The sequence below is a fragment of the Lepeophtheirus salmonis genome, chromosome 5 (assembly GCF_016086655.4).
Source record: "Lepeophtheirus salmonis chromosome 5, UVic_Lsal_1.4, whole genome shotgun sequence".
NCBI lineage: Eukaryota > Metazoa > Arthropoda > Copepoda > Siphonostomatoida > Caligidae > Lepeophtheirus > Lepeophtheirus salmonis.
This window is the reverse complement of record NC_052135.2, coordinates 71654-99283: the sequence shown is the minus strand read 5'-3', so window position 1 is coordinate 99283 and position 27630 is coordinate 71654. Positions and strand designations below refer to the sequence as shown.

The 27630-nt window shown below is 30.7% G+C and overlaps 1 long non-coding RNA gene across 1 annotated transcript; it reads left to right on the top strand.

Annotated features, from left to right (window-relative positions):
* Positions 1–25412, top strand: LOC121118874 (uncharacterized). Its single transcript, XR_005864597.2, has 3 exons — positions 1–244; positions 24006–24301; positions 24372–25412. It is a non-coding gene; the product is annotated as an uncharacterized lncRNA (long non-coding RNA).
* The last annotated feature ends 2218 nt before the right edge of the window (positions 25413–27630 follow it).

Here is a 27630-nt window from a genome sequence, read left to right as displayed (position 1 = left end):
GTTTCTTTTCTGTTACGATAAAAAAATGTATTAAAATCATATAATTTTTACACTCAAAATATTTTTTTCTCTTAGCCATTAGTTTCTTCATTTTCTTTCTGGAAGGGCCTACTATGGTGCTTTCAAAAAAGAAGTGTATCTCTTTCCATTTTTACATTATACCCTAGAATATCATCATTCTTCCCATAGGAATTATCTACAGGGAAACGAATAAAACTTCATCGCCAAAAGGATGAAAAAGAATGTAAGAATAGCTTCTTTATGAAATATGCATTTTATTTCGAGGATTTGAGTTTTTTATATTCCTTTAAGGGATCAATAGAAAGTAAAAGTTATTTTTCTATTTCTTTTCTTCGATTTATGATTCAATTCTTTTATATAATAGGCTGGAGAAAAAGTAATCTTTTAATTAGTGCCAAGTATGCCCCTTCTGTTTGATAACTCATTGCCAACAAGAATCCAACTTCATAATGGCCTTCTCGTAGATGCATTTGTCCTTTTGGCAAAAACTCTGACAACCAATTTTCACAGTCCTCTATTGAGGCAAAATTTGTACCTCCAAGTAGATAGGATTAAGAAATAGCCACTTGGTGTCAGGTCCAGACTGTAGGGTTGATCCATAAAAACTTACCATCCATGTTCATGGAGCTTCTAGCACGTCATCAAAAGATGTGTGCAGCCTGGCGTTGACTTGATGATGACCACAGTTGTTCACAGTAGAGGACAAAATTGAGCAGTGAAAAAATCGTGAAAACCACTGTTGCGTAACTCGAACCAAAAGAGTATCAGCCCCGTATACATTGCAAATTTTCTTGGTCGCTTTTGACGAGTTTTTCCCGTTCAGGCAGAAAAAGTGTGAAGTATGGCAAATTTATTTCTTTAAGACGCACTATAATTCCCGACTAAACTGGCCAAGTGCAATACTCTCCCAACATCTATTGTAGTATACACTCATACCTTTATAAAGCCTTATGGTATGATCCGATGTGACCAATAATGAAGAAGATATACTTTGTTTAAAAAAAGGGGGGAAATACCAAATTACCTTTTCCCCAACTTAATATATACTTTAGTAAATGCTTGTGTAATTTTTTTTCTTCAAACTTTCGTTGTTGTTTTTTTTGCGATAATAATGAGTTTATTTACAAACGTAGCCTGAAAAACTTTTGTTATCTTAAGGCTGCATAAATACAATATAGGTATATGTCGTTACCGCAAGGAAAGAATATACAATTGTTTTTCCTAAAATTGAGATAAACCCAGTTTCTTATTTTTTTCATACAGCTCCACAATTTATTATCTAAATATCCAGCTTAAAAGTAATGTAGCTATAATAATTTGTACAACTAAACATAATGGGAGGCAGTGATGCCTATAATATTTTTCTGTTGGTATGTAAAATAAAAGAAATCAAAAATTAATATAGTAACCCTAACAATTTAAAATAATGTTTTGGAGGAGAACCGCTTAGATGCTAAGATTTTTTTAATAAGACTTTTTAGATCTGACTTTAATTGAACTGCAAAAAATCTCAAATTTCACAGTAATGGATCAGTTTCTTCGATTTTGTTTGTGGCAAGTCCTTTTGTACTGAATTAATAGAATATGACTATTTCTTGCAATGAGAGTATCTGTTATCTTCTCCAACAAAGGTTATTTAATATATCGATTTCCATATGGCTAAATTAGCTTTTACTTCTTGGCATTACCGTTTCTTTCGGGATCTTATGCTTTTGACTAAAAGTAATCTGTACTCATAACTGCAAAGATCTCCTATAAATCGTCGTTTGAGTTTCCTTTCTTCCAAGATTATGAGATATTATTTCCTAATTGAACTTTAGATACATTTCTAATAATAATGGAAATCTTACAAAGTACCTTTGTTTCTCCTCCTTTTGAGTTTAGAGGTTTACTTTTTTAAATCATGATATTTCATGTATATCAAAACTGGGAAATATAATCTTAGTTATCTAAGTTCAAATAATTAACATTATTAACGTTATCTTGAAAGTTTGGGAATCTCTGAAATAGTGGATATTCTTCCATTAAAAAATATATTAACGGAATAGATTTTGATCTAATTTTAGTTTAGATAATGCTACGGTTCTTTTTAAACTGTAATCTAGTTGAAATTAATCTTGATGTTTACTTACGAAAGGTTATAATTATTACTAATTATAATCATCACTTAGTTTTGGAACATTATTCCCATTTTTATTACAAGAGTCATCCTATTAATTAAAAACTTGTTGGGTTTAGATTTACAAAATTACGTCTCGTGTAGTATAGGAAATATTTATATCTATGATATGATGATCTTAAATTCCATAAATAAAAAAATTCATTGAAGCCTTTAACTATAAAACTAAATTGAATTAGATTTAATATTCAATAAGCATTACTTATTCACATCTCTGTATACAGGGTGCATGAGATATTCATAGCGCAAATATAGTGTAGTTTCTAATTAATCAAAACAGTACTAAAAATTAATTTCAACTTATACACTTTTCAGGAAAAATTAATTAACATATAATCTAATTTATATAATTCAATGAAATCGCCATTTGCTTCCACAGCCTCCTCTAAGTGGCTCCTGACCCGGTTGCAGGGGTAGGCGATGTCCTAGCTGGACACCTCCATGAATACCTCCATGATGCCCGTAATGAGGGACGCCATGATATTATGAGGGGACCTATTGCTATCCTTCTCAGTTACGCCCCCTACAAAAAAGTCCGGAAGATTGATATCAGGGCTGCTAGGAGGCCAAACCGCCTACTCCCAGAAGTGTGAAAAATTTACCTGGCACTAATCCGGGGTCTTGTTGGCAGCATAAGCAGGAGATCCATCTTAAATGCCATATGTATGGTCTGTCAGCAGCTACACCATCCATCCAGGGCTTCACCACGGTCTTAAGGACATCAATGTATGTAACTGCATTGATTTTGATGCCTTGGGCAAACACATAGGGAAGGGGAGCATAACGTCGCCCTCATTGCTGACCACCCCAAGAAGCATCACCTGGGCAGGTAACTTCGTCTTTATGATGATGGGCACCTCCTTTGGGTCCTGGCACAACTAGCAGTTGTTTTTTCTTTTGGCCGTTTGATCTTGATTAAAATTCCGCGCGGATTCTGGAGAGTATGGCTCCCCTTTTGGGCCTCTGATACCAGCACATTCATCTTGAGTAAACTTACTTCTTTTTTTTTCAACCCTATATATGTATATATATCCTTGATGTGTTAAACAGCAACAACCTAAAAAAGCACGTTAAGAGGTCAAGAAACCGGTTTGATCTTGCACCACGAATACCCCCACGCACCCTGTACATATATTTTTCCATTAATATAAAAAAGTTAGACATAAATTTAAACACAAACAAATTAATATTTTCTTTATTAACAATTGAATATAATATTTGAAAAGGCAAAATAAAATACAAATGTACTAAAACTTTCGTATTGCTGTGCATATGTACCAAAATAAGGTGGAAAAATTAATTCTTCTATATTTATTATTTAATGTGTTTGTCTTTGGCATATTTGCTATTAAAAGTAACACTAATAAAATTATATAACATAAAAATTAATACATTATGATGTTAATGAGTGTTATAGAATCTTATAAATAGATATGGGATAATAATTTTTAAATCATTAAAAATTCTCAATCCTCTAATTTATCACATTTTTTCCCTTACTTTCTGTACAACAGTTATATTATTCAGTTTTGTTATTTTTGTACTTATCGTTTAAAGTAACAATGAAATAATTGGGAAGATAGTTCTTTATTTGAGTACATATCTTCTCCCAAATAATTTGACGGCGAAGATACAATTGAGAAGAAGTGAACGTAGGCACGTAATCGTTATGTTGATGAGAAGGAATATGTATTAGTTTTCATTTTGTTTCTTATAGATTAAGAAACAAAATGAAAACCAATACATTCTTAGGAAATAAACAACAACTCGAAGGAACGACTTTCTCCATTAGATACTCAATTATTTACTCCGATAACACTTAAAAAAATATATAATCTATAAAAATTGATAACTGCAATTCCTTGGACAAAATTCCATATTGTAATAAGCTTAAAGAAAGAGTTTGTGAACTATTATTTTACGTGAGCAACTCAAGAAGTAGATTAAAAGTTGAATAGAATACTATGAGATTCTAGTCTACAAATCTCTTCTAATGATACCAATGTATTAGTGGGCAACCACTCTTCTTGGAGGATAGAACAATAAATTTAGAATGGAATGCATTGTCCAAGGCTGTTACTAAATATTCTACACATTCAATTTTTTGTTGATTATAATAATATATCAAAATTACTCCAAAGCTCCGCTTTGACAAAAATATTGAATTAATTTTAGAAAGGAAGTGTAGAAGAACTTCATCAAAGGACCTATAAATAACCATGTATGCTACAAAATCCATAATGATATTTCTTGTTAATTCCAGTCTCTATATTCAAAATGTCTTACCCACTATTATCACCTATTCAATGTATAAAAGAGATACCACACAATTTGCGAATTTCTCCATGGTTTCCTAAATTGATTTTAGAACAAAATTACAAAGACTGAAAACATTATAACTATTGAATGTTTCTTATTTTTTCATTCTCAGAATCAAAAAAGTTAAATTTATAAATAAAAATGAAATGTGTTTTCCGATTTGAATTGACAAGTAAAATAATTGATTTTTCTTTTCAGGAATGTCTATAGTTATTAACGTAACATATTTTTGATAATTTTAAACGTATTCAACCCTTGTATTTTAATTTATTTGTTCATTTTGGACATAGAACAAATGTTCTTTTATACTGTTGTTAATAGTCGGTGTACAATCAACCAAAGGATTTTTTGTATAGAATATATATAGAAAATATTGATGCCAATTTTTGAGAATAATCATAATAAATATGCCAAACATCCCTCCACCAAAAAAAATTACTTTTTTGTAATAGCTGTAGGTTTTACAATTTTTTTCGGAAATAATTTAATATTTGATATTGATCTTTAGAAATGTTTTTTTTTTCCAAAAAGTTTTTATTTTAGGATTTTTTTTTTTAATTCTAAAAACCAAGGAAATATTCAGTGCAGAAAAATGTCCAAACACATAATATTATGAATGACTCAATGAAGAAATATATAACATTTCTAAACACTAGTCTCACCAATAAAGAATTCCTTCATATTTCAACCAATGAAAACAAAAATATTGTTTGCTGATGTTCCCAAAGATCTCAGAGAACAGGAACAACCATTTCCAAGAAACTAATTAAAGTTTCAGGTTATTCTTTCACATAACCAAATATGACGTTTCCTTGTTCAAATATTGATAACAGATGATTGTGAGATGAATAACAAATCAGGGGATTTAATTACGATTGATGATAGTACAATAAAGAAAGAATGTAATTTCAGATCAACCCGCTAGGAATATCATATTAACAACATCAATTTTTATCATCTTTCTAAGTTAGTAGCGGTAGTAACCGGCATTGCCCGGAGTTATTAGGCGTCGACGAAGATACAAATTTTTCTTTAATAATATACAAATTTTGCTTTAATAATATAGAATATAACTTACAAACAAATCCTTAGTGTTACCAAGGTTAATGGAAATACAAGGTTATAACATAGCGCGTATACGACTGATGTTTGACTTCCACCACACTTTTAATATTGACGTCATCGTAATGAGTGGTTGCGTGTTTTGTCAAAATCTATTTTTCTTGCCCAGCAGTAAGGACAATACATCAGATTGAAAATTCTAGCAAACCCGATTAGATTATGCTATAACCATGTATATCTATCAACCTTGGGTGTTACTATCCGATTTTCTTGAGCAAACTCAGGCGTAGCTCTTCACTCAATACTTGGACGTTTTCTTCTCAATAATAATAAATAAAGCTTAAGGAAGAAAAAAATAATATGAATTGATGAGCCAAAAAGTATCCATATTCTCTCTTTTTTACTATCAGAATATTCATTGCAAATATAAAAAGTCTTATTGCATAATTGGGATTTTCGTAATTACATATAAAATAGATTTATTGATCAATTAATTAATCTTTATATCGTTAATGGTATATAAATAGCCCACATATCTCTTTTTGAATAAAAAACATTTATTCATTTATTTTGATCCTATTTAAAGGTAGGTTACCACATCTATCATTTGTCTGCACACAATTTATTGTATAGTTCTTTGCATATTTTAATCTTTAAGCTACAACAAAATCCTGTCGAAATAAATAGGCTCTGTGACTTAAAATGTGCCTTGTATGGGCAGAAAAAATGCCACGTTAGTAGCTTATGTGCTAATAAAATATAATTTTTCTCTTACAAATCAGACACATTTTAAATCACATCACCTTTTGAATTTGAGAGGGAAAATTGTTGCGGTTAGGTGTGGCAATCCCCCATAAGGCTTCATCTCAATGAGTCGTTTTTTTTCTTCTCATTGTTAGTAACTACGAGTATCTTGGGAAGGTATTAATATTTCATGAACAATTGTATTGTATGGGGTTATTAATCTTAAGCATTTCGACCATGTAAAAAAAAAGATAAACCATGTCGTTTTTCAATTGGACTACTCTGAGTCCAACAAGGACTTTTTAAAGTCAGAACTCCCTTGTGTCCCTCTTTATCATTCAAGAGCACACACACTCGTGGTTACACTTGATACTTAAATGGTATATGCTCAAGAATAATGGTTTTAGTTTAAAAAAATATGAAACACTGTTCAAAAAATATATTTATCCTAAATTTATTTTTCATCATAGAGCTTTTAAATTAGGTAAATGGATCTTAATAATTACATTCAAATCATTAATTTAAATTAATAAAAACATTTTCTGTTAAAAAGTTTCATTTATCTTCTCGGAAAATTCTACGAATAACATAATATAAAGTTATCTATAAAATATGTTGTCATCGAATGTAATATCAAAAGAATACTTATTCTTTATGATTGAGATTTTGTTTTTCTCCTAATGAGATAAGTTATTAATAATATTTCCTCAATATTTTTTCAAAAACTAATGTTTATTGTAGAGGTTTTATGCATCTTCCATCTTCAAATTATGCTGCATAAATTGGTTAGGCATCGGTAGTATGATTTCAATTTTTATCATTTATCTTATTGTACAGCCAATGGCTGTACAAAGGTCGGGAGGTCATGGCTTGTGAGCCAGATGTGGCTCTTTCGATGACTGCTTCTGGCTTGCAGACATTTCTTAAAATAAAAAAATAATAACATAAAAAAATATTGTAGCAACCCTGAAGAAAGCTGCTATTTTCAGTGTGGCACAGTGTTATACATAGTTCTGATTTCCTATTGTGCGAATGAACAGTGAATACAGCATGCATGTGAGTGACATTGGAGTCAGAGCGCGTGTAAATGTGTGAGATTAAGAGGGAGAGAGCTGGCGAAAAGTAGATAGTTTGGATCTGCGGAGAGCAGAGGAGTGTTAAAGTGTCGTTAATTAAGTTGTTCTTGAGGTGTGGTCATAACCAGCAGTAACCTCTTGAGTGTGAGTTATAAAACGACATCTTTTTTTTAAACTTTGTCGTCCTGTGGACGTTACAATGTACAATTGTCGGTGTTAGGTCAGTAAGTAAACTACCTCCTTTTAATCTAGTAGTCAGATAGCTAATTGTAGAAACACTTTTGACGAAGAAGATGGCTAAAATAATAAAAAAATATGAAGAGTAGTGTACTTTTCAGAAAGAATGGACAGAGGAATTCGCCTTTGTGGAGGGATAAGGTTCTGCAGTGTGTCTAATATGCAAGGATAAAGTTCCATCGATGAAACGGTCAAATATAAGCGATACTTCGACACACACCATGCTACTTTGAATCGAAATATCCTGCAGGGGACAGCAGGGAGAAGGCATGTCAAGAGCTACTGCGCCTAGTGCAATAGTGCAAGAACGTCAGTAGCAACTCCGTATTTGGACCCAAAAAAGGTTACTGGAATTCTGAATTTTTATTTTACCCAACGCCTAGTTAATCCGAAAGGAAATAGTATTTCAGTTGGTGTTGTTATCCTTAAAGACCGATAAGGACCGATCCTAAAGCTGACCAATTTTATTTGGAGCGAGAGCAGGTTACTCCATTACGTTTTCTTAGTACAAAATTAGTTGCAACTAGAACAATGTTATTTATTTTCCAAAGCTGTTATCATTATTAATATTCTTAAAGAGAGAACATTTAAGTGTAAAGTAATCACTTTTTGCTTGAAAGCTGATGAGTAACTCTGAGAATTTGTTACGAAGTTAAAAGTGTTAGTAATTGTTGGACTCGAAGTAGATTTGAGGAATGATATCGATGTATGTTATTCCTGTCTATATATTTGTAAGATACAATTTAGAATTTTTTTAAATTTATGTTACTGCTTGCAAATGCTGCTATTCTCCCAAATAGTATACAAATTATTAGGACTTCCAGGTCCAGTTTCTTTTTCTTTTTTAATACACTATTTGTACTCTTTTGGAATTGAAGCCATCAATATACTTCTTGACGCCGTAGATCTCATATTTTTTTTAATTACTTCCTCCAATATGTTGATATCCACGGAGACAAAATGATGAATTTTTGATGATATTTTCAAAATAAACTTTCAGTAGTTAAATAACTCGCTCCTTAGTTACATTTTGAATCGAACCTTATGTCCAGATATTGTTAATATCTTCATAAACAATCGCATAAACATACTAAGTGGATGAATCCGTTCCATTATATTTGAATTTCAAGTCGTTTTTGACAAATAAAATAAATTTAATGACGTCCCTTATAGTTTGTGACTGCCGATCATCAAATTCTTTGTAGAGTCCTAATATAGCACAAGTATTTTCGTACTGTGGCACGCATATTAATTCATCGTGAATTTCTTACACTTATATTTGAATAATAATATTTTTCAGGGGTTTAAGAATTTAAATTATATAAATTAAATAAAAAATGTAATAAATAACTATTTTTCTAAGTTTTTGGGTTAATTTAAAAGCTCTCCTTTTTTTATTTTTCTATGTTTGGTATCTTTGATTTTAATAATAAAATAACAAAATTTGATACATCTTGCGTTTGTGTAGCTTAAAAGAATACCCGGTACTCTAATTTTCTATGTATGATATTATTTTGAATTTTATTGAGTAGATAAAAATTTGTGTTCAATGTAAAAAAGATTATTCAATACGGGAATTAATATTTTTATTTTCAAATTTTATTAATTACTCTAATTAAACATTCCTGTCAATAGAAAATTAATCAAATTATAAAGTCTGATTTTTTTAATCATTATGTAAAATTCTTTATAGAAAATAAATTGAATTTTTTAACATTTTGATTATATAAAAGTCTTCATGAATTGAGTGGTTCTCTTAAAAAGTTCTGTAATGAGATAAGTATCCTGTATTTCATTAATTTAATGAGCCTTCTTTTTAATATGGTTATTTTTTTCGAATTTACTAGAATAAATGAACACATTTACTTTGAGTATTTCAACAGTATAATGTAATTATTCTTTTATAAAATAAAACTATATTCTGACAAGGATTGCAAAATTGCGGAAATTTTCAAACATAGAAACTTTCTATGGATAATTAACAGGAATTTTTGGGAATTAATGAAAATTTTATATTAAAAACAAACAATTTTAAACTGAATTTTCCATTTTGAAGTCTAGAAAAATCAATAATATTTTTGAAAAATATAGTTTTATAATATTTCTACGGAAAACAAACAAATTAATCGAAATTAATCGATAAAATATGAAAAATGTGTGTAAAAAGTTGCAGCATTGAATATGGGAAAAATTATCCGATTGATACGAGATAGAATGTACATCGTTATTGGCTTCTTTATATTTGATCATAGTTTACCTGTTACTCTCAGTCTCAAATACGAACAGACAATCACATAAATCATTTTGTTATAAAAGGACATTTTTTGATAAAATGATATATTGTCGTTACTCTTAAGGCGTAAAAAAGTATCATTGTAGGACCATGTAAAGATAAATTCGTAGATGAACTATAATATATATTTTTTAGGTATATATGTAACATTTATTAAAAAGAAATCCTTTTAAGTTGTGGGCCTGGAATATTGATCTCGCTGTACCTTGATAATTCTCAACTATCAATGTCTTTAATTGAAGAAAATTAAAAAACTTCTTGTCATCTTCCACGGCCCCTTACACAACAAAAAATAAAGATTTATTGGGGTTAAGTTAAGACTAAAATAATTCTAGTAAGAGAGTTAACATTTTTAAGAATAATGACTATAAAAATATCTTTGGGGTAGGAAAAAGGAAGATCGGGATTTTACTAAGAAGCTCAATATCAAATTATTAGAGTATGAACACTAAAAATCCTAAAATATTGTATTTTAAAAATGTATACGAAACATTTCAAAATCATATAACCTACTTATTTGAAAATTCCCAAACCAAATTTTCTATGGACATTTTCAGAAACTTTCCACCACTTTGCAACTGATGGAAATTGTTTGAATTTACTCCTGAATTCTTTTTTTTTTTCTTTTCTTGAAAATAACATTCCCTAATTTTATCTTACCATTTTTAATATAATTTCGTTATGCAAATAAATCCTTATAAAAATGAAACAGCTATTAAAAGAGATGAATACGTAAAAAAGAATATGTACTAAGTAGATGCTTTCTCGTGTTTTAAAAAGTAAATATTATATCCTATGTATTTTTGAATATAAGAATGTACATATTTTTAACAATATATTTAGAGTAGTAAAAAAATCTGACTTCAAACGAGTACCAAACATTTTTAATATCACACCAAATCGTGTTTTTTTATTTTATTTCACCAAAGCAGTTATCGTAATTCTTTCATTCCCAGGGAGAGAATATCTAAAAATAAAATGTGTGAGCTCAGAAATGACGGAAATAACTCTGTCAATTGGTTGGGAACACGGCTGGTTCTACGTAGTAGTGTGGGGAGGGGGGGGGATATTAAAATTAGGGAAAAAATGGATTTCAGTCGAAATTTTTGTAAGGTTTAAGCAGTAATTGAAATAAATAGATATAAATATTAATTTCTAAAAAAAATCATTAAATAATGTAGAAAAGGAAAGCCGAAAAAGGTCTTGATACTATATCAATTTATCTTTATTAGTTTGACATATTATCTAAAAGAAAAATATTAGTAAATTAATTATTTATGCATATAGAAAGGTATTACTAAATAATATGATTATCAAAATGGATCTAATAAAATACCCTGTCTTATTATTGAGATATACATAGTATCTTTCTATTCAAATCACGACAAAAATAGGAATATTGCGCAGTTTTAATGAGAAAACTTAAAATAATTTTTATGACTTCATAATTGTGCCTCGTCAACACAAAAACAAACCAAAAACATCATTTAAATTGAGCCTTGTTTACATACCGGGCCGTGCAGAATTATTCACCGATTTTTGTTCAGAACATATCGCGGACAATAATGACATTTGAATGACTTGAGAAACAATTTATTCATACATTTTTAGAATAATAAAATAGTTTGTGATCAAATTTAATCAATGTAGCCACCATTTGACTCAATGACACTGGTCAGGCGACGTCTGAAGCTGCCACAGACTTGCTGGATGTCATCGGCGTCCATGGAGGCCCAGGCCTTGTTGACAGCAGCCTTTAAGGCATTTATGTTCTTGTGTCGTTTTTTGCAGGCCTTGGTCTCCACGTATGCCTAGATAGGGAAGTCTAGTGGGTTCAGATCTGGGCTCTGAGGGGGCCAGTAGTCCTTGGCAAAAGTTCATGTTGTCCTGAGCCACTCCTGAGCTTTCTTGGAAGCGTGGGCGGGTGCTCCATCTTGTTGATGAAAAAACCAAGGAGAGTTGCCGACTATGGATTTGATCCACAGAAGGACCTTGGACGCCAGAATCTTCACATAATCATCCACTGTTAATCTGAGCCAGTGGGGAACCATACCAGCTTCATGGTCTTCCCGTTGGATCTCCAAACATCTCCAAAGCTCACAATACGGTCATTTTGCCTGTTGAAAATAAGATCGACGTAAAAGTTTTCTCATCTGAAAAAATGATGATGCGTCCAGATGAGCTCTTGATATCATTCAAGATTTTCTTGGCACACTCAAGTCTGACTTCTCGCTGACGTTCAGTTAGCAGAGGGCGTTCAGTACGCCTCAGGGACTTTCCTCCAGCCCTTTTCAATACCCTTGAAACAGTTGATGTCGACGTTCCCATCTTTCTGGCCATGTCGGCAATGGACCTGTTGGGAGTCCTCTTGAACACTGCCTTTACTTGCCTTGTTGAGACAGTGGGCTTCCTGCCAGCCCCAGGGGAATGCTTGAGATCACCCCCAGCCTCCAAGCGCTCAGAACCGTTGTAAACTGTCTTCAACGAGGCCCCAGCCTGTTCCTTAATGTTGTTATGAGGCACTCCCGCTCGGAGGAGGGCTGCAATTTCGATCCTCTTTGTTTCCTGATTGGACATGGTCTACGTGTGGAAGTTGTTACGCTCTCACAGGAAGGATTTTTGTTTATTTTAACAGTAAAAGTACGAAACAATCAGATGGGTTGCCACAAAACCTCTTAAAAAGTATATTTACATCATCGGTAAATAATTTTGCACGGCCCGGTATATATATCTCGACGAATAATTATCGTCAATTTTTATCAACAAATTATTCTGATTAACACTTTAGTGACGATGATATCTTCCTATTATAACTTTTCTGTAAAATATCATTCAATTTTCAAACTCTAGCCTTCCTAGAACACCACGTTTTTGGAGCTATAAACTTTTAAATTTTGTTAAACAACAATTTATGTTAACTCACCGGACGGTGGAATAACTTTCGTACTCACCAATGTTTAGTTGCTCTAACATGGAATCAAACATATCAAAAACCCTACTTTTGATGTTTTGCATCTAGTTAATTCTTGTATTCTAACTATATTAATCATTAATATTTTTTTTTTTTTTTTTTTTTTTTTTTTTTTTTTTTTTTTTGTATGCCAAAATACTCTTGAAACTTTGTTTGGATCATTTTTGATACCAGAAATCCACGAAGGGAGGCACTATACCAGCCTTATTCTAATGTGCGTTAACTATTATTTGTAAAAAGAAATGAAGAATTATCATAAAATCTCCTTTTCAATTTCGAAACTTTTTGTAATTTAAAAATTTACATTACTTAAAAACAGGTGGGATCATTTTTAATATCATCAATCTGCAAAGTAAGGTGCTAAACAACGTTGTTCTAGTGTGTATTCTTTGGAAGCGTTGTAAATTGCGCTGGTAGTAGCAAAAATTAAAAATTGGATTCTTCTTTTTATTATCGTCTTTGAGAGGTTAGACTTAAAATTACGTATTAACTTAGTATTTAATTGATTTGCAGGGAAGAAACTCAAGGGCTATATAAAATGGAGAGAACGGACCATGTTCATTTGGTATTCCCAGCTTCCTCATCGCCAACATATGTCAATTCTAAATGTATTAAGTGCAAAAATAGATACAAACTTCTACATGCAAATGATAAAAAATATCGTTATTTTAATTAGTGTTGAAATATTAGAATCTAACATATATATTCACCATATTTTTATGGAACAAAAAAAAACAATCCGTTCTTGATTCTTCTTTCAAATAAAGAAATATAAGAGAGAGACTTGGACTTTTGTATACGTCCAATAATAACGTCCTTTTTTTCCTCGTCAAACATTATAATTAGGCCTTTTTTAGTCTGATTATATACAAAGGCAAGCAAAAACGTCTGAGGACGATGTTTTGTTTTTGATTGCAAGAGTTGATCTCTGGAGGTCATTCCTGTGTGATAGAAGAATTATCCTCTACTGTAGATCATTGTGTTAAAGTTTGGAGGTTCGTCTTGACTGAGAAGTGGAAGCACCTTCTTTTTAATTACAGAATTCCATGAGAAAGTCATGTTTTTCCAGAATATATTATCACTTTTGATTGTAGTGAATAACTACCCCGGACCCATGAATATTCTTTCTTCGAACTTTTTCACCGTGTCCTCCAAAAATGTGTTCTTTATTTTCTTTGCCCAGAGTCCCCTTAGCCATGATAAATTTAAAGTTTTCTAGAAAGATTCAACATTCGTAATCCCAGCATATTTCATCTTTAAAAATCTCGTCATTTACAGAATTTTTGGTATAACCTATTTGAATATAATCCTACAAAAAATGTTTATTTGTAGATGGTGTATGATTATTCTTAGTAGGTACAAATGATTGGCTCCTATACTACGAAGAAAAATATGACCGTTTTATTCTGAGTTGTGTGTTTAATGCTGGCCATATCCTTAGAATAATAATGGGCCATGTTGTTCGCACACATGTGTAGTTCTGAAATATTGCATATCTAAGGAAGAATATATGTTCCTGGTAGATTATTATTTTATATCATTTCAATTTTTAAGATGCTTAAGTATCTATATAACACTATGTGACGAAATTTAAACATTTGTTTCTGTCCTTCTTCAAATTGTCTGTTCAAGATTTCTTTAAATTAAAAAAATATCAGACAAAAAAAGGTATTTTAGCCCGAAACGTGCTTTTGCAGTATACAAACTGTTTTAATAAAATTTTAACCGTATATCATTTATTAAGATGATTTTTTCATCTAAAAATAAATGAAAAAGGAATTAATATAATTAATGATTCTTCATTTTTCATTGTAGAAAAAGGCTTACAAGCCTGAAAAAAAATTTAAAAATTGTCCGTTGTATTTCAGATATTGTAACAAAAATTGACCCAATGAACAGAGAAACGGATAATCCAGTGAGTGTAATGGCCACTCTCTAGGCCTGTAAATTAATGTATTTTAACTGAATAAACGGATTGATATTATCTTAGTAAGTTCCTAGATTTTTCCAGTATTTCTTCTGCATCAGTGGTTCTGACAGAATTTTCTCGAAAAATAATATCTGTATATTTTATTAGTAATTTGATTAGTATATTAGGTTATACCATCATGTAATCGTGCATCCTAGAATTTTCAATTTGATATATCGTACCGACAAGACGAACAGATTTTGACAAAACACGTAACCAATCATAGTCTATGACGTCACTATTACTAGAATTTTGAATTTAATGTATCGTACCAACTGATAGGCAAAAAAGATAGATTTTGACTAAGCACGCAACCACTCATACACTATGACGTCAACATTAAAAGTGTGGTGGAAGTCAAACATAGGCCGTACACGCGTTATGACATAACCTTTGATCTTAATAAAATGTTCATATCATGGATAAATATAGATTACATGAGGGGTTTTTATCGTACGTTTTCATGTTATTTCCTTCTATGCAAATCATTTAAATCCTGTTCATTGCTCATTATCAACGTCAAAATGGGGAAATCAAAGTGTTTCTATTCGTGAAATGTTTCAAGAATCCCCTTTTTCAAGAAATAACCAAACGGTTTAATTTTAATGTGTTATTACTATGAACAAATTATACTTATTTACCCATTGTGTGCGTCACAAATTTTAACTCATACCACAAATTTGAATACAATCCCTATAATTGACTCAAATATGTCCATGAAATAATGATATGTATGTATATATAATTTCTTTCAAATATGTGTTTATGTTGACGGAAAACAAACCTTATTTCCTTCTAATTCTGGACAACTCATAAAGAATTGAGAGTTTTTAAAAGGATATGTTGATATCTTAACATTTTTTTGAAACATAACACGTTTTTTTTATTATAAAAATGCCACTGACTATGTGGCATTTGTTTGTACATATCTACTTAAGTTTGTATATATTTTATTTGATGAAAAAAAAAATTACTTATATATTATGCATGTTTATATACACAAATGTTTGAAAAAATATATTTATATGCAAATATACACACATAAATATACAAAAATATATGTTTAGGGGGGTCTGGGTATTGTTGCAAAATATGAAATAAAAAAATTAACAAAAGATGCCAACAAATGTCGACAACTGTTTGAACATATTTAGAGATTATACGAGTCATGAATTTATTTATTGAAATTGCATCTGAATATGATATAATACTGCATATTCCTTATCGCTGGCTACGGTTAAAACAGTTAAATAAATTTAGAAAGTTAGAGTAAACTATATTTTACGTAGAAAAAATAACTAAAACTTTCAAGGGGCTGAGTTATTGACATTCATTGTATTATAAGAGATTAAGATATAATCAGATTTACATTATCATAACTGATCAATAGAGTTGGATCAATCGTAGAATTCCTAATCAGCCTTTTTTTTTCCCCTTTCATCTTTTTTTTTATCTGTCCGATCTTTTTTACACTTCAACGGTCCTAAGAACTGATAAATCCGTCTTTAAGTCCAACGGTCCTAGCTTTTTTCTTTACTCCAAACTGGGATTGAAAATATAAGTAACAACCCACCTATTTGTAACTTCAGGTTATCTTGTCTCTTTGAAAGAGATTATTGAAATGCAGCGACACAAATACTGTAGTTAGCAATAAGTATGTGATTTTACCTATCGTAGTTTCCGTAAAAGACCCATAAGGACCGGTTCTTAGGACCGTACAGAAAAAACCACACTCTTTTCAGTTTTTTATACTGATCCAAGATTCCAGATCAGTGTTATAGATAAGAGAAGTTAACACTCACAAACCTCTTCAGGGCCTTGTCCTGAACCCATTAATATACTTGCTCTAAAGCGTAAATATATCAAATAATATGAAAGAATAGATGCAACATGAGGAAAATTGAGTACTTTTTGCAACTGGTACTCTTTTGCTGAGCGTTACCATATCTAAGGATGAACTTTTTGTAGAGCACAATGAGAAGGTGGAGTAAAATTAATAGTATTGCTGAATTAAGACCCATGTTAACATCAGCTACTATTTTATAATTTTGGGGAATGCCCTTTCATAAACAAAATTGACACCAAAATTAGTTGAGAATTCTTCTTTCAGAGAGAGATGCTAACACCATTATGATCTATTAAAGAATGAACAAAAAAAAGTACATTTACCAACCGTTTTCCTTTTCTAACCACTAAACTGTGTGGTTTTTTTAATACTATATTTCAAATTTCTCCTCAATGAGAGAGTTTTAAATTCGTATATGATCATATATACTGAAAGCAAAATAATCATCAGTCAAATGATATATTTTATACCAAAAACCTACGGCATTATAAAAATACTCCCCTTTCAAAAAATTACTTTTCCCCTCGAAATCGAATCGAATCGAAATATTTTCTGCCAGATCGGTCTATGTCTTTTTCTTTATCATTCTTTTGAATCGATAAAGTGAAGTGACTTTCAAAAAATGGACAAAAAATAATATCATGTGCTGATTAAACATTACCTTATAAGAAAAAAGCTTGATAAACATTATGGGGTTCTCTGCACCTTCAGTTAGAAAAGTTTATAGGTGATTTCAAAATTTTCGGAGTGGTCATATGGGCACAAGTGACGCTGAACGTTCTGGATGGCCTGTTCAGATTGCTTCTCCAGAAATCATTGGTAAAATCCATGATATGGTGATGAATGACAGAAGAGTGAAGGTGTGTGAGATTGTTAGTGCTGTGGACATATCGAGTTGGAACCCTATTACCATTAATTTTGCTACCACAACTGCTGAGGTGAGAGCTGGTGCATTGTTGTGATGGAAAATAACTTTTTTTTGGGCCAATCTGGGGGTTTTCTTGCAATTCGGTTTTCAAACAGTCCAATAACGATGAATAATATGAACCTGTAATAGTTTTACCTTTTTCCGGATAATCGATGAGGATTATTCTTAGCAAATCCATAAGAAAGTCACCATAATCTTTCTCACTGATTCCTCGATTCAAACATATGTCAAACAGAAAGAAATAAACTGATCTGGCTGAAAGTTGGTTTGTGTTCTTTCAAGAGATGTTACTAACTAAACATAACCCATATGCACGCCAGTACTGCCCTTTCTTGGACTTTGTATGGGTTTTTCAAACACCCCCGTAGAGCCAAAAAATAAGGATGTCAGCTAGAAAATTTGAACAAGATACTCCCACCTCTCCCACAAGAAAAATCTTAGGAAAGGCTCGGCTTGCAACATTCACGGGTCTCCTCTACCTTTTATGATTGTATATTGTACAAATACCTACATAAATGCATTTCTATTTTTCTAAAAATAACTTTAAATGTACACATTTACCAATAGATAATAAAAACATACTTTTTTTTGTTAAATATCCGAGTATGTACACTGTACAGTATTCAGTACACATGGGTATATGTTTCAACTTATAAGAATAAGATTGGGTATTTGGAAAGAAAATTACTTTTCGAGGAGTGTAGGTCCATAATTGAATATGTCATATCAATTCCTATATTCAAGCATTTGCTACACTTTAATCATAAAAATAATTTTAAATGCTTAATTCCTTTAATTCCAAATTTGAGGCCCCTCAACACAAAAGCAAACTAGAAGGATATTTCTGAAAATTGAGCCTGAATTACATTGGTATTCTTCGACATATTAATCATCATCCATTACTATTAACAAATTATTTGTATCAACCCTTTGGAAGTACCGCAAATTGAAGTTAAAATAGCCAAAAATTGATCACCGCAGTAAAAGAATGAAAAATTGATATATTTTAGATCAAAAACCATATTGGGGCCAATGTATGTATGTCTTATAAATCAAATAAAGCTCATAAACTATAGTTACATTTTTTTGGGTATCTAAACTCACAAATTTTGAATAAAAATCTCGTAATTGACACAAAAACGTCTATGAAATATTTGGCTCTATTTATGTAATGTTAAAAAATAAGTTGAGATCTTCTTTCTTATTTTTTAATCAAGATTGTTTTTATGTTGGTATACATACCACATTTAAAGAAAGCTCTTTCTTTATTTGATCGTTTCTACAGCCTTATCTTACCCAGAGATGAATCCACTTAACCTTTCTACTAACCTGGTCCAATTAAGTATTATACACCAAACATGTTTTTCAGACATATTAATGAATCATTTTTTAAGTAATATTTTAAATGAAAACAGTTTCAGATATAGGAAAGTATTTCTTAAAATAAAAACTGCACCCTGTAAGTTCCCTTACCCTCTACAGTGTATCTTGTTGTTATTTGTCGATTTTTCTACATCTTTTCCTCTTATCAAGTTTCTGAAAGTTGTTTGATTGAATTTGAATAAATTCTTATTAAACTGTAAAACAGGGATTGGCAACTGCTGGCACGCGGAGGCATATTCACTGACATGCGCTAATTAGAACATATTCTTGTAGTTTTTATATGTTTTTTACCATTATTGTAGATAGTGGCACACTCATCCATTAGAAATGTTGAATTTGGCACTCCATGTCTCGAACAATGCCTACCCCTGCTGTATACAATTATCAAATGATATTCGCGTAGCTGGAAAGGCCTTTATTTATGTTTCTTTTTTTAGGAAAGGTTGCCATAGTTAATTTAGGTAATAATCATTTTTAATTGTTTTATAATCAACTAAATTTTGCATTCACAAAATACCCAAACATTTCAATGGAAGAAATCTCATTTTTGGTGAATCAAAATACTAAAAAGCATTTCATCCTTTGGAAAGTTCCAAAAATTATAAAAGCAACACCAAAATAGTTAGAAACAGTGCTTATACTTAATGTTTTTGAGAAAATATTTTATGTTGTCAACTCAATTTTGAAGATATATTGGATAAAAATTAGAATCCAAACAAAATTTTTGGCAGGTAAAAAATTATTAAGTTTCTACTACTTGCTATATCAATAAATATCGCTTAAAAAATAATATTTCTACTGGATATGTGTTATTCTGATTACAATTTTTTTAAATATTCCCAAAGTAGGTTTATTTTGAAATAATTGATAATAACTAACCTATACAATTTACGAAAGGGCATAATAGTATAAAAACTTTGAAAAAACAAGGGAATTCAACATATACGTAATTTAGTACATTGGTAGTTAATATTTAAACATTTCAATACCATAAAAATGACGATAAACTTTAGTTTGTAAGCAGGGAATATTATATATTTCCACTCTACATATTATTCCCATTTGGTAGAATTGAAGTTAGCTCAGAAATATAACAACAAAATCTTATCAACAACAAATAATGACAGACTATAAATAGAAGTACCGCAAGATTTTTATTTCGAGCTGTTTATAATCAAAATCAAAGGCACATAATTACTAGTGTTGGGACTCTGTTCAACCCCAATTTTTCATCAGTTCTGTCATAAATGATTTTTTAAGACCGGATTGGATGGATATTTTGATCCAGGGCGGGATCTGAGACCGTAAAAGAAAATTAAAACATTTTCGAATTGTGGGTCTATTTATTGGATCTCACGTTACTTGTATTGTATCACGCAACCTTTCCTTGAAAAAGAAATAGCAAAAAGGACTGAAATCATCTGGTAGTTAGCCAAATAATTCAATCATACCAATTGCTATTTATTTCTTAACTACTACCAGACTATAATTTTCCTATTATTCTCCTCCATTTTGAAAATGAATTATATATATATAATATATATTTCATAATATTATAATCTTACATAGTATTATATTTGATACTCTATTATAATATTACCAAGTAATATTTTATCATAAGTGTAGCTATAGATTTGTAATGGTTTATGATTTCCAAAATTCTTTCATAGAATAACTAAATGGCCAATATATATTAGTGTTGGGTTTCGGTCTGGAAATCTTAGACCGGTTTGGGACCGTTATAGTTTTTGTCGGACCAAATTAGTTTGGTTTAACAAAAAGATAGGTCTGGACCAGTCTCATATAAAAATTCGTTCTAGATTGGTACAAAGGAAAAATTCGGTCTAGTTCGGTGCTAAAAAAATCGGACTAGACCAATTTTACTGATAAATTGATTATAACATGGCATCATATATTTTTTCAAGTACAATGACATTATACGAGGTTTAAACAGAGAGATAGTTTGGTTTAATTTAGATCCCACCGTCTCTTATATGTACACAGTATTTGTTCTAGAGATTTATCGTGTACTTTCGAGATTTTTTTTGAAAGAAATGAATGACAGTTGATCTAGAACAAAAAAAGTATCTCATAATATATGACACTGAAAAAAAATCTGTCCATAAAGTGAGACCGAAAAAAATAGTGTGTGAGACTAAAAAAAATCGGTCCACGGTCTGAACCAAAAATTGGTCTAGAAAAAATCACTTAAGGTGAGACTGAAAAAAAAATATTCCGTACTGGACCGAGTCTCAACACTAATATATATAACAACTACTAGGGATTAACAAGGAATTGTATTTCTGTCCTTTTGGGATCAGAGCATCCGTATAATTTAACTTATTTATAACTACCATTTATTTAGGTACATCTTTAATTTAATACAAAATAGTTATAATAAATTAACAATTTTAAAGTAAGAATAGAACAACTCTTATTAAATTAAAAGTGGAAACATAATAATGATTTAATACATCAGTACCTTAAAAGCTTCAATGACTTCTATGTAAGATAATAAAAAAAATGGACATAATTTATTTTCAAGACATTAAATCGGAGAACTCTTCCTCGTCTAATTGTAACTGTCCTATTTGTTTACTCAAAAGGTTTTTGTGGTTTTTTTTACTGGGAATGGTTTGAATAGAGTAGACTTAACTCTGATTACGAGGAGACTTGAAGATGTTTCTTGTATCTAAGCGTACTCCAACAAAAGTGATTTGCACGAAATTAGAATAGACACTCTTGGATTCAAATTATGCCTTTTCAATGCTTATGGCCCGAGTGAGAAATCCTCTTCTTTCTTTAAGGCTATTATTAATAATCAAAGGAAATATATTTTGCCTTTTATTTTGATTGGTGATTAGGGATGGTTTCAGGTATATTTTTGGTGAACGGGTAATTGCGGGTACTGAATCTTTGGACCAAAGTAAACCCAGGTAATAATTCGAGTACTTAAAAGAGTTTCATTGATACTCGAGTATTTTTTATTTTCAACGAGAAAATATTATATTATTTATCTTTGTGTATATTTTTTAGCAATTTAATCATAAAATAAACACAAAAGAATTGTCCTTACATTTCTTACAAGAACAAGAAGTTACATATTATAATTCATGCATTTTATTATTAAATCTATCATTTCCGATTTCAACTCCTCAAGACAAAAATTTACGCTGTTTTTCTTTACGAAATGTTGATTTTTTTATAGCGTGCCTCCAAAATTGTAGCTTTAACAAATAATTTACATTTTTCTTTTAAAGACGAGATAGATAAGATTTTCTTTAATTTGCTCAGTTATTTTAGAGGCCCATGGGCTGAATCAGCACAGAAGTTTGTATATTTAAAAAATTAAACAGTTACTCAAGGAATAACTTTGCTACTATTGACAAGTTTTACCGAGCTAATCTCAAGAGTGGCATAATTGAGGGGTTGCAAAACTTTCATGACTTGTTACCCATTCCTCTAGAGAAATTATTTCCATATTTTTTTCAACCGCCATTGTTTCAATAAAAAGTAGAGTTGCTCGCTTATGTTCAAAAAAGCCGTTAAACATCACAAAAGTAATGTTCCTCTGTATAGAAATCTATTCCTCTTTTCTTTTCGAACATGACGCACTTTTCTATCTTAACTTTTAACATATTCGAATAAATAAAGAATAAATTTATAGGCTCAGGTCACTATTAAATTCAAAAGTGTAAAAATGGTCGACGAACTCCTTTTAGTCAAATGTAAACTGAAGTTTTAAAAGGAAAATTTGGATTTATAGATTGTGTTCACTATTTTGTAACGAAGCAGCTCGGTTCAAATTCTTCCATCTAAATACTTATCAAAAAAGACAACAACAAGACTATTAGACATTAATATGGATCCAATTGGGTTTCGGTCTGAAAATTCTAATCCAGTCTGAGATCGTTATAATTTTTAGTAGACCAAACTAATTTTGTCTTGACCGGTATCAAAGAAAAATTCGGTTTCGTTTGATCCCAAAGAAAAAATTGGTAGGGATCCTTCTCACTTGAAATTCAGTCTTGATTGAATCTATAGATGAGTTATTGTTGACGTCAGGTGTATTTTGAAATAGTACATTAATGTCATATGAAGTACATCGATTGAGATAAATTTAGACCTACGGTCAAAATTCGCTGTCTAGAAAATATCACTTAAGGCCAAACTGAAAATAAAATTTGGTGTCGCACTGAGTCTCAACACATGTGTCCATCATTGTTGGAAAATTTAAAATAGTCAATAACCTGAAGCAAGTTAAAAGCATTACACTCCCCATGAGGGAAGAAAATTATTTGTGGGGAGAATAAGGATTTTTTTTGAAAAATGATTTTTATATGTCCATATATGTAAGGTCAGTTTAGTTTGATGATGGTTTGACTGTTTGAAAAAATGGCAATCGTGAACTTTTCTCCTGGTGTACTTTTGTAGTTTAAACAATCAATAAATTTTTTTTATTCTAACAAACGTTATACAGGAAATTAGTGTTTTTGGGAAGAAAGCATCAACTGACCAAGACAATAGAGCTCTTTCTATAAAGCAATTCCACGTTTATATATCGATCTCATAGACAACAAATAATGTCACAAGGCCGCATTGAATGAAATAGTGCAAATATGTTCGTATTAATTTTGTCTAGTTTTATATACAGTTCAAGTGGTTTTGTGGTATTTAATTAAAAATACCATTTTTAATGTATTATTTACTTTCAAAATAGTTTAAAACAAACAGTTTTGTATGACTAAATATAATAAATTTTACAAATAAGTTTTTTTTTTTTTTTGTTGAAGAGAAGAAATTAAAATAATTCTAAAACAGGTTTATGAACTTTAAATGATTCAAACAACAAATACCAAATATGTAATTGCTTGTGTGTTAAATATAAAAATGCATTTATAAAATTATATTTTTTATCTATTTGTATTTAAAATTGAAACATAAAACCATTAGATAATTTCTCTTTTTTCTTGACAGTTTTATCCATAACTCAAGTGATTCATTATTCAATATAACTATTTTCTTAAAAGAAAAGAAATGGAACGAAAATCATCCTTCGAAGAAAGGTCTAGTCGACCTCGACCGGAAATACTCGCTAGACGATCTATGAGCATTTGCTCTGCGAACATCCTCTCACCCATGCCGATCCCTTCTTCTCCCATTAAGAATGAAATTAATGATTCAAAAAGCTCCAATAAAACATTATCCAATGGAAATGCTCAGATTCAAAGACGAAAATTTGGTATCCGAAGTAAAACTGTAATGGACTGTCAGTGAGTCATTTTTTTACTCTAAAGTCCAACTTAATCATTTCTTCAATGTAACATATATGTATACTTTCAGTTCTTACATGGAGAATAAACAGTCTGTTCCCCCCTAAAGCAAAGCGAAGTTCAAGTGTAAAAGATTGTCGAATGACTCATTCTCGTTCGTCTGGAAGATCAAGTCCAAGAACACCGCAGAAATCTCCATCAGATCAATCAATGGGATCAAAAACTTGGGACACGACAGAGAAAGTCCTGGGCGTTCATACGGTTTTAGGAACGGCAGGGCTAACATCCACATCCCTGATTACAATTCCAAGTCTAGGAGGTGGGATCGTTGGTGGTTGTGCGGCTGCAGCCCTAGGAGTTGCAACTGCTGCTAGTTTTGTGACTGGCGTTGGTGTAATTGCAGGACTGGGAGTTGCTGGGGTTCAATATGCGAAGGCAAAGCATCAAAAAGTGGAGGAAGAAAAGGAAGAGGAAACCAATCAAAGGTCTTTGTCGACGAGCTCCTTTTCAGATCAGGACAATGGAGATAGTAGTTGTTCAAGTAGTCTGAGTGAGGACTAATTTATTCATCCATATTATACAATATCATGTACATTACCTGAACATTACCATTACATATTATATCTGCCCTTCTAAGAATGGTTGAATCTTGAAATCCAAGTACGCAGTGTTGCATATCTTATCTTTAAATTCATATATTAACTATTAGAGATGGGAAAGTTGCTGGAATCCCGGGGAGTATATATATTTTTACCTGTAAAACATTTTTTCACTTATTGACATGTATTTCTCCTTATTGTGAACATCCAAACATTCTCAGCAGGAAAAGGGCGCATTGATGATCTTGACTCGTTTTACGCTCGCCGGAATTCCAGTAATTTTTACATCCCTAAATTATATTTCGTATGTTAAATACTTCCCTTACGCTTACTTAGATTATTTCTATGAATGTTTATCAAATCATTGTAATACATATTTATTGTAAAAAGATAATATGTAAATTTATAATTGTATATTTTTATAAATGTAAGTCACTTTGATAGTTTAGATATTTTTTTGCACCAAAGAATAATATATCAGAATGTGTATGTAAAAAACAAAAGAAAGAAAATTTGTTGTTAATTATTTTACTTTTAGGAATTCTGAAAACATTACAAAATGATATTTAAAAGTACATTTTCTTCAACTTCCATCAACTTCCTCCTCTTTTTCAAATTATACATAACATTTTGAATTGAAGCAGAAAATTCAATATTAATAGAGCAAAATTTGTTTGTCAGTTTGTCTATTTGTCTGAGGAGGACTCATTTTTAACGACGAGCGGGTGTAGTTATAATTGTAAGTCCTTGTTGGACTCAGAGTAGAAGTGAATGATTCGTACGTTTATACCGTAAGTTTCCCATATATAGAATATATCACTTAACCTCCATCAAATATTTCTATCCCTTTGACTTTTTTATTAAGTTATTATCAATATATTCAAGTGAAGAAGCATATATTTGTGTATTACATGGTAATTCATTAGCTCGCTACTTTGAGTGCACTCTAATTTGCACACACGAACAATTGCAAAGTCACCAACCCACCAACGGAATTGTTTTATCAAAATAACTGATTCACTTAAAGAAATGAATCATCAAAAGAACTGAATTATTTAGAGAGTATTCGTATTTCCTACATTCAGGTAACAGTTCACTTTAGTCTACTCTAACTATTAAATGAAAAAATCTTACACAGCCGCTTCCTTGAGAATCATAAATCCCATATAATATCTAAAAATACATCTTGGCCGACAGGTTGTGCAGGTTTTCTAAACTAAAAATCATTTATTAGCTAAAATGCACGCTAATATTAATATTGGATTAACTAGAGGACAAGTTAAGGATGTTATATCATTATGAAATATGGAAGTTTTAGGATTATAAGTATCGTTGAACTGACCTTAAGTAACGTCACCATGTATTCCTTAATACTAATTTGGATTAAATGCAGTTGGATAGAAATGAATACCGTAGGGTAGTAATCAATGATGCACCATATTTTTAAATGTATATTTTATATAAATTCAATAAATTTATATCTAAAACTCTACCATTTAGAGAATTTAAGAATTGGCTATATTGATTCAAAACAGGTTATTTAAATATCAGTTAGAATCATTCTTTATCTGGATATTGAGAGTTGGATAAAAAATGAAGTGGAATCAAGAAATGATTCTGAACCATGCCCCAAGTTTTATATTTTATAAAATTGTTTATATTGAGCGATTTACTTACAAAGATTTAATACAGCTTCTTTTAATATCCAGAAGTAAATGTTGAATATATCAAAATTTACTGTATTATAAAATAGAAAGGGGTTTCTGACAGCCTATCCATGAGTATTATGCACCTACACAAAATACTTATTTGATTCGATTTGGAGGTCAGTACAGGGTTTGTGATCGTTTATGTATCCGAAATAGTTCTTTGTGCAATAATTTGTTTTTGCTCAAAATGGAAATTGAGGATTATATTCTTTTGTACAACTTGGGGAAGAAACTTTAATGAAACTTTTAAAATTCAGCATTATAACTTTAAAATTAAAACATATCAATCCCTAAACTAAAAGTAAATTCAATTTGACAAAATTCATTTTCAAATAGCTAGATAGGTCAAGGAAACGATTTTTGAAGACTGAAACTTTTCAAACATCTTTTTTTTCATCCATACACAATAGATCATCCAAAATATGAGATACACACGTTAGGATAATCATAGTTTACATAAAATCTTGACTTTATGTATATTTTTATCATTTATATTTACAAAAACAAGAGTTAATATAATCTATTTCGATTTGCTCTTTCAGAAGGAAGTTCCTCATAATTTCATAATTAACGATGTCCATCCTAGGAATGGACTTTCTGAGTTTGAATTTTACTGTGAAATAAAAATTATAGTTACTATTATATGATTAAATGAGAAGTTGACTTCCTACCTTTATACTCTCAACACGTCACTCGTTTTATCTTGGAGTTTAATTCGTTTTAGAGGTGTTCAAAGTTCATTTTCCCATATTTATTTACTTAAAAAGTGTTATAAGTACACATCCTTCCTCTTCTGAACTAGCATTGGACCTCAGGTATCTTCATTCCACCAATAAATGGATCAATCAAAAGCTGAGATAATGATATCATCTTCTTCTTATTAAGGGCATTTCCAACTCTATAATTGAGCGGAACATTTTTCTCATATATCACTCAACCTTTGACTATGGCTGAAAATGAAGAGAATAATACTGATGGAACATATCTGGATATAAATAGAAATGGCGTAGACCTAAAATGG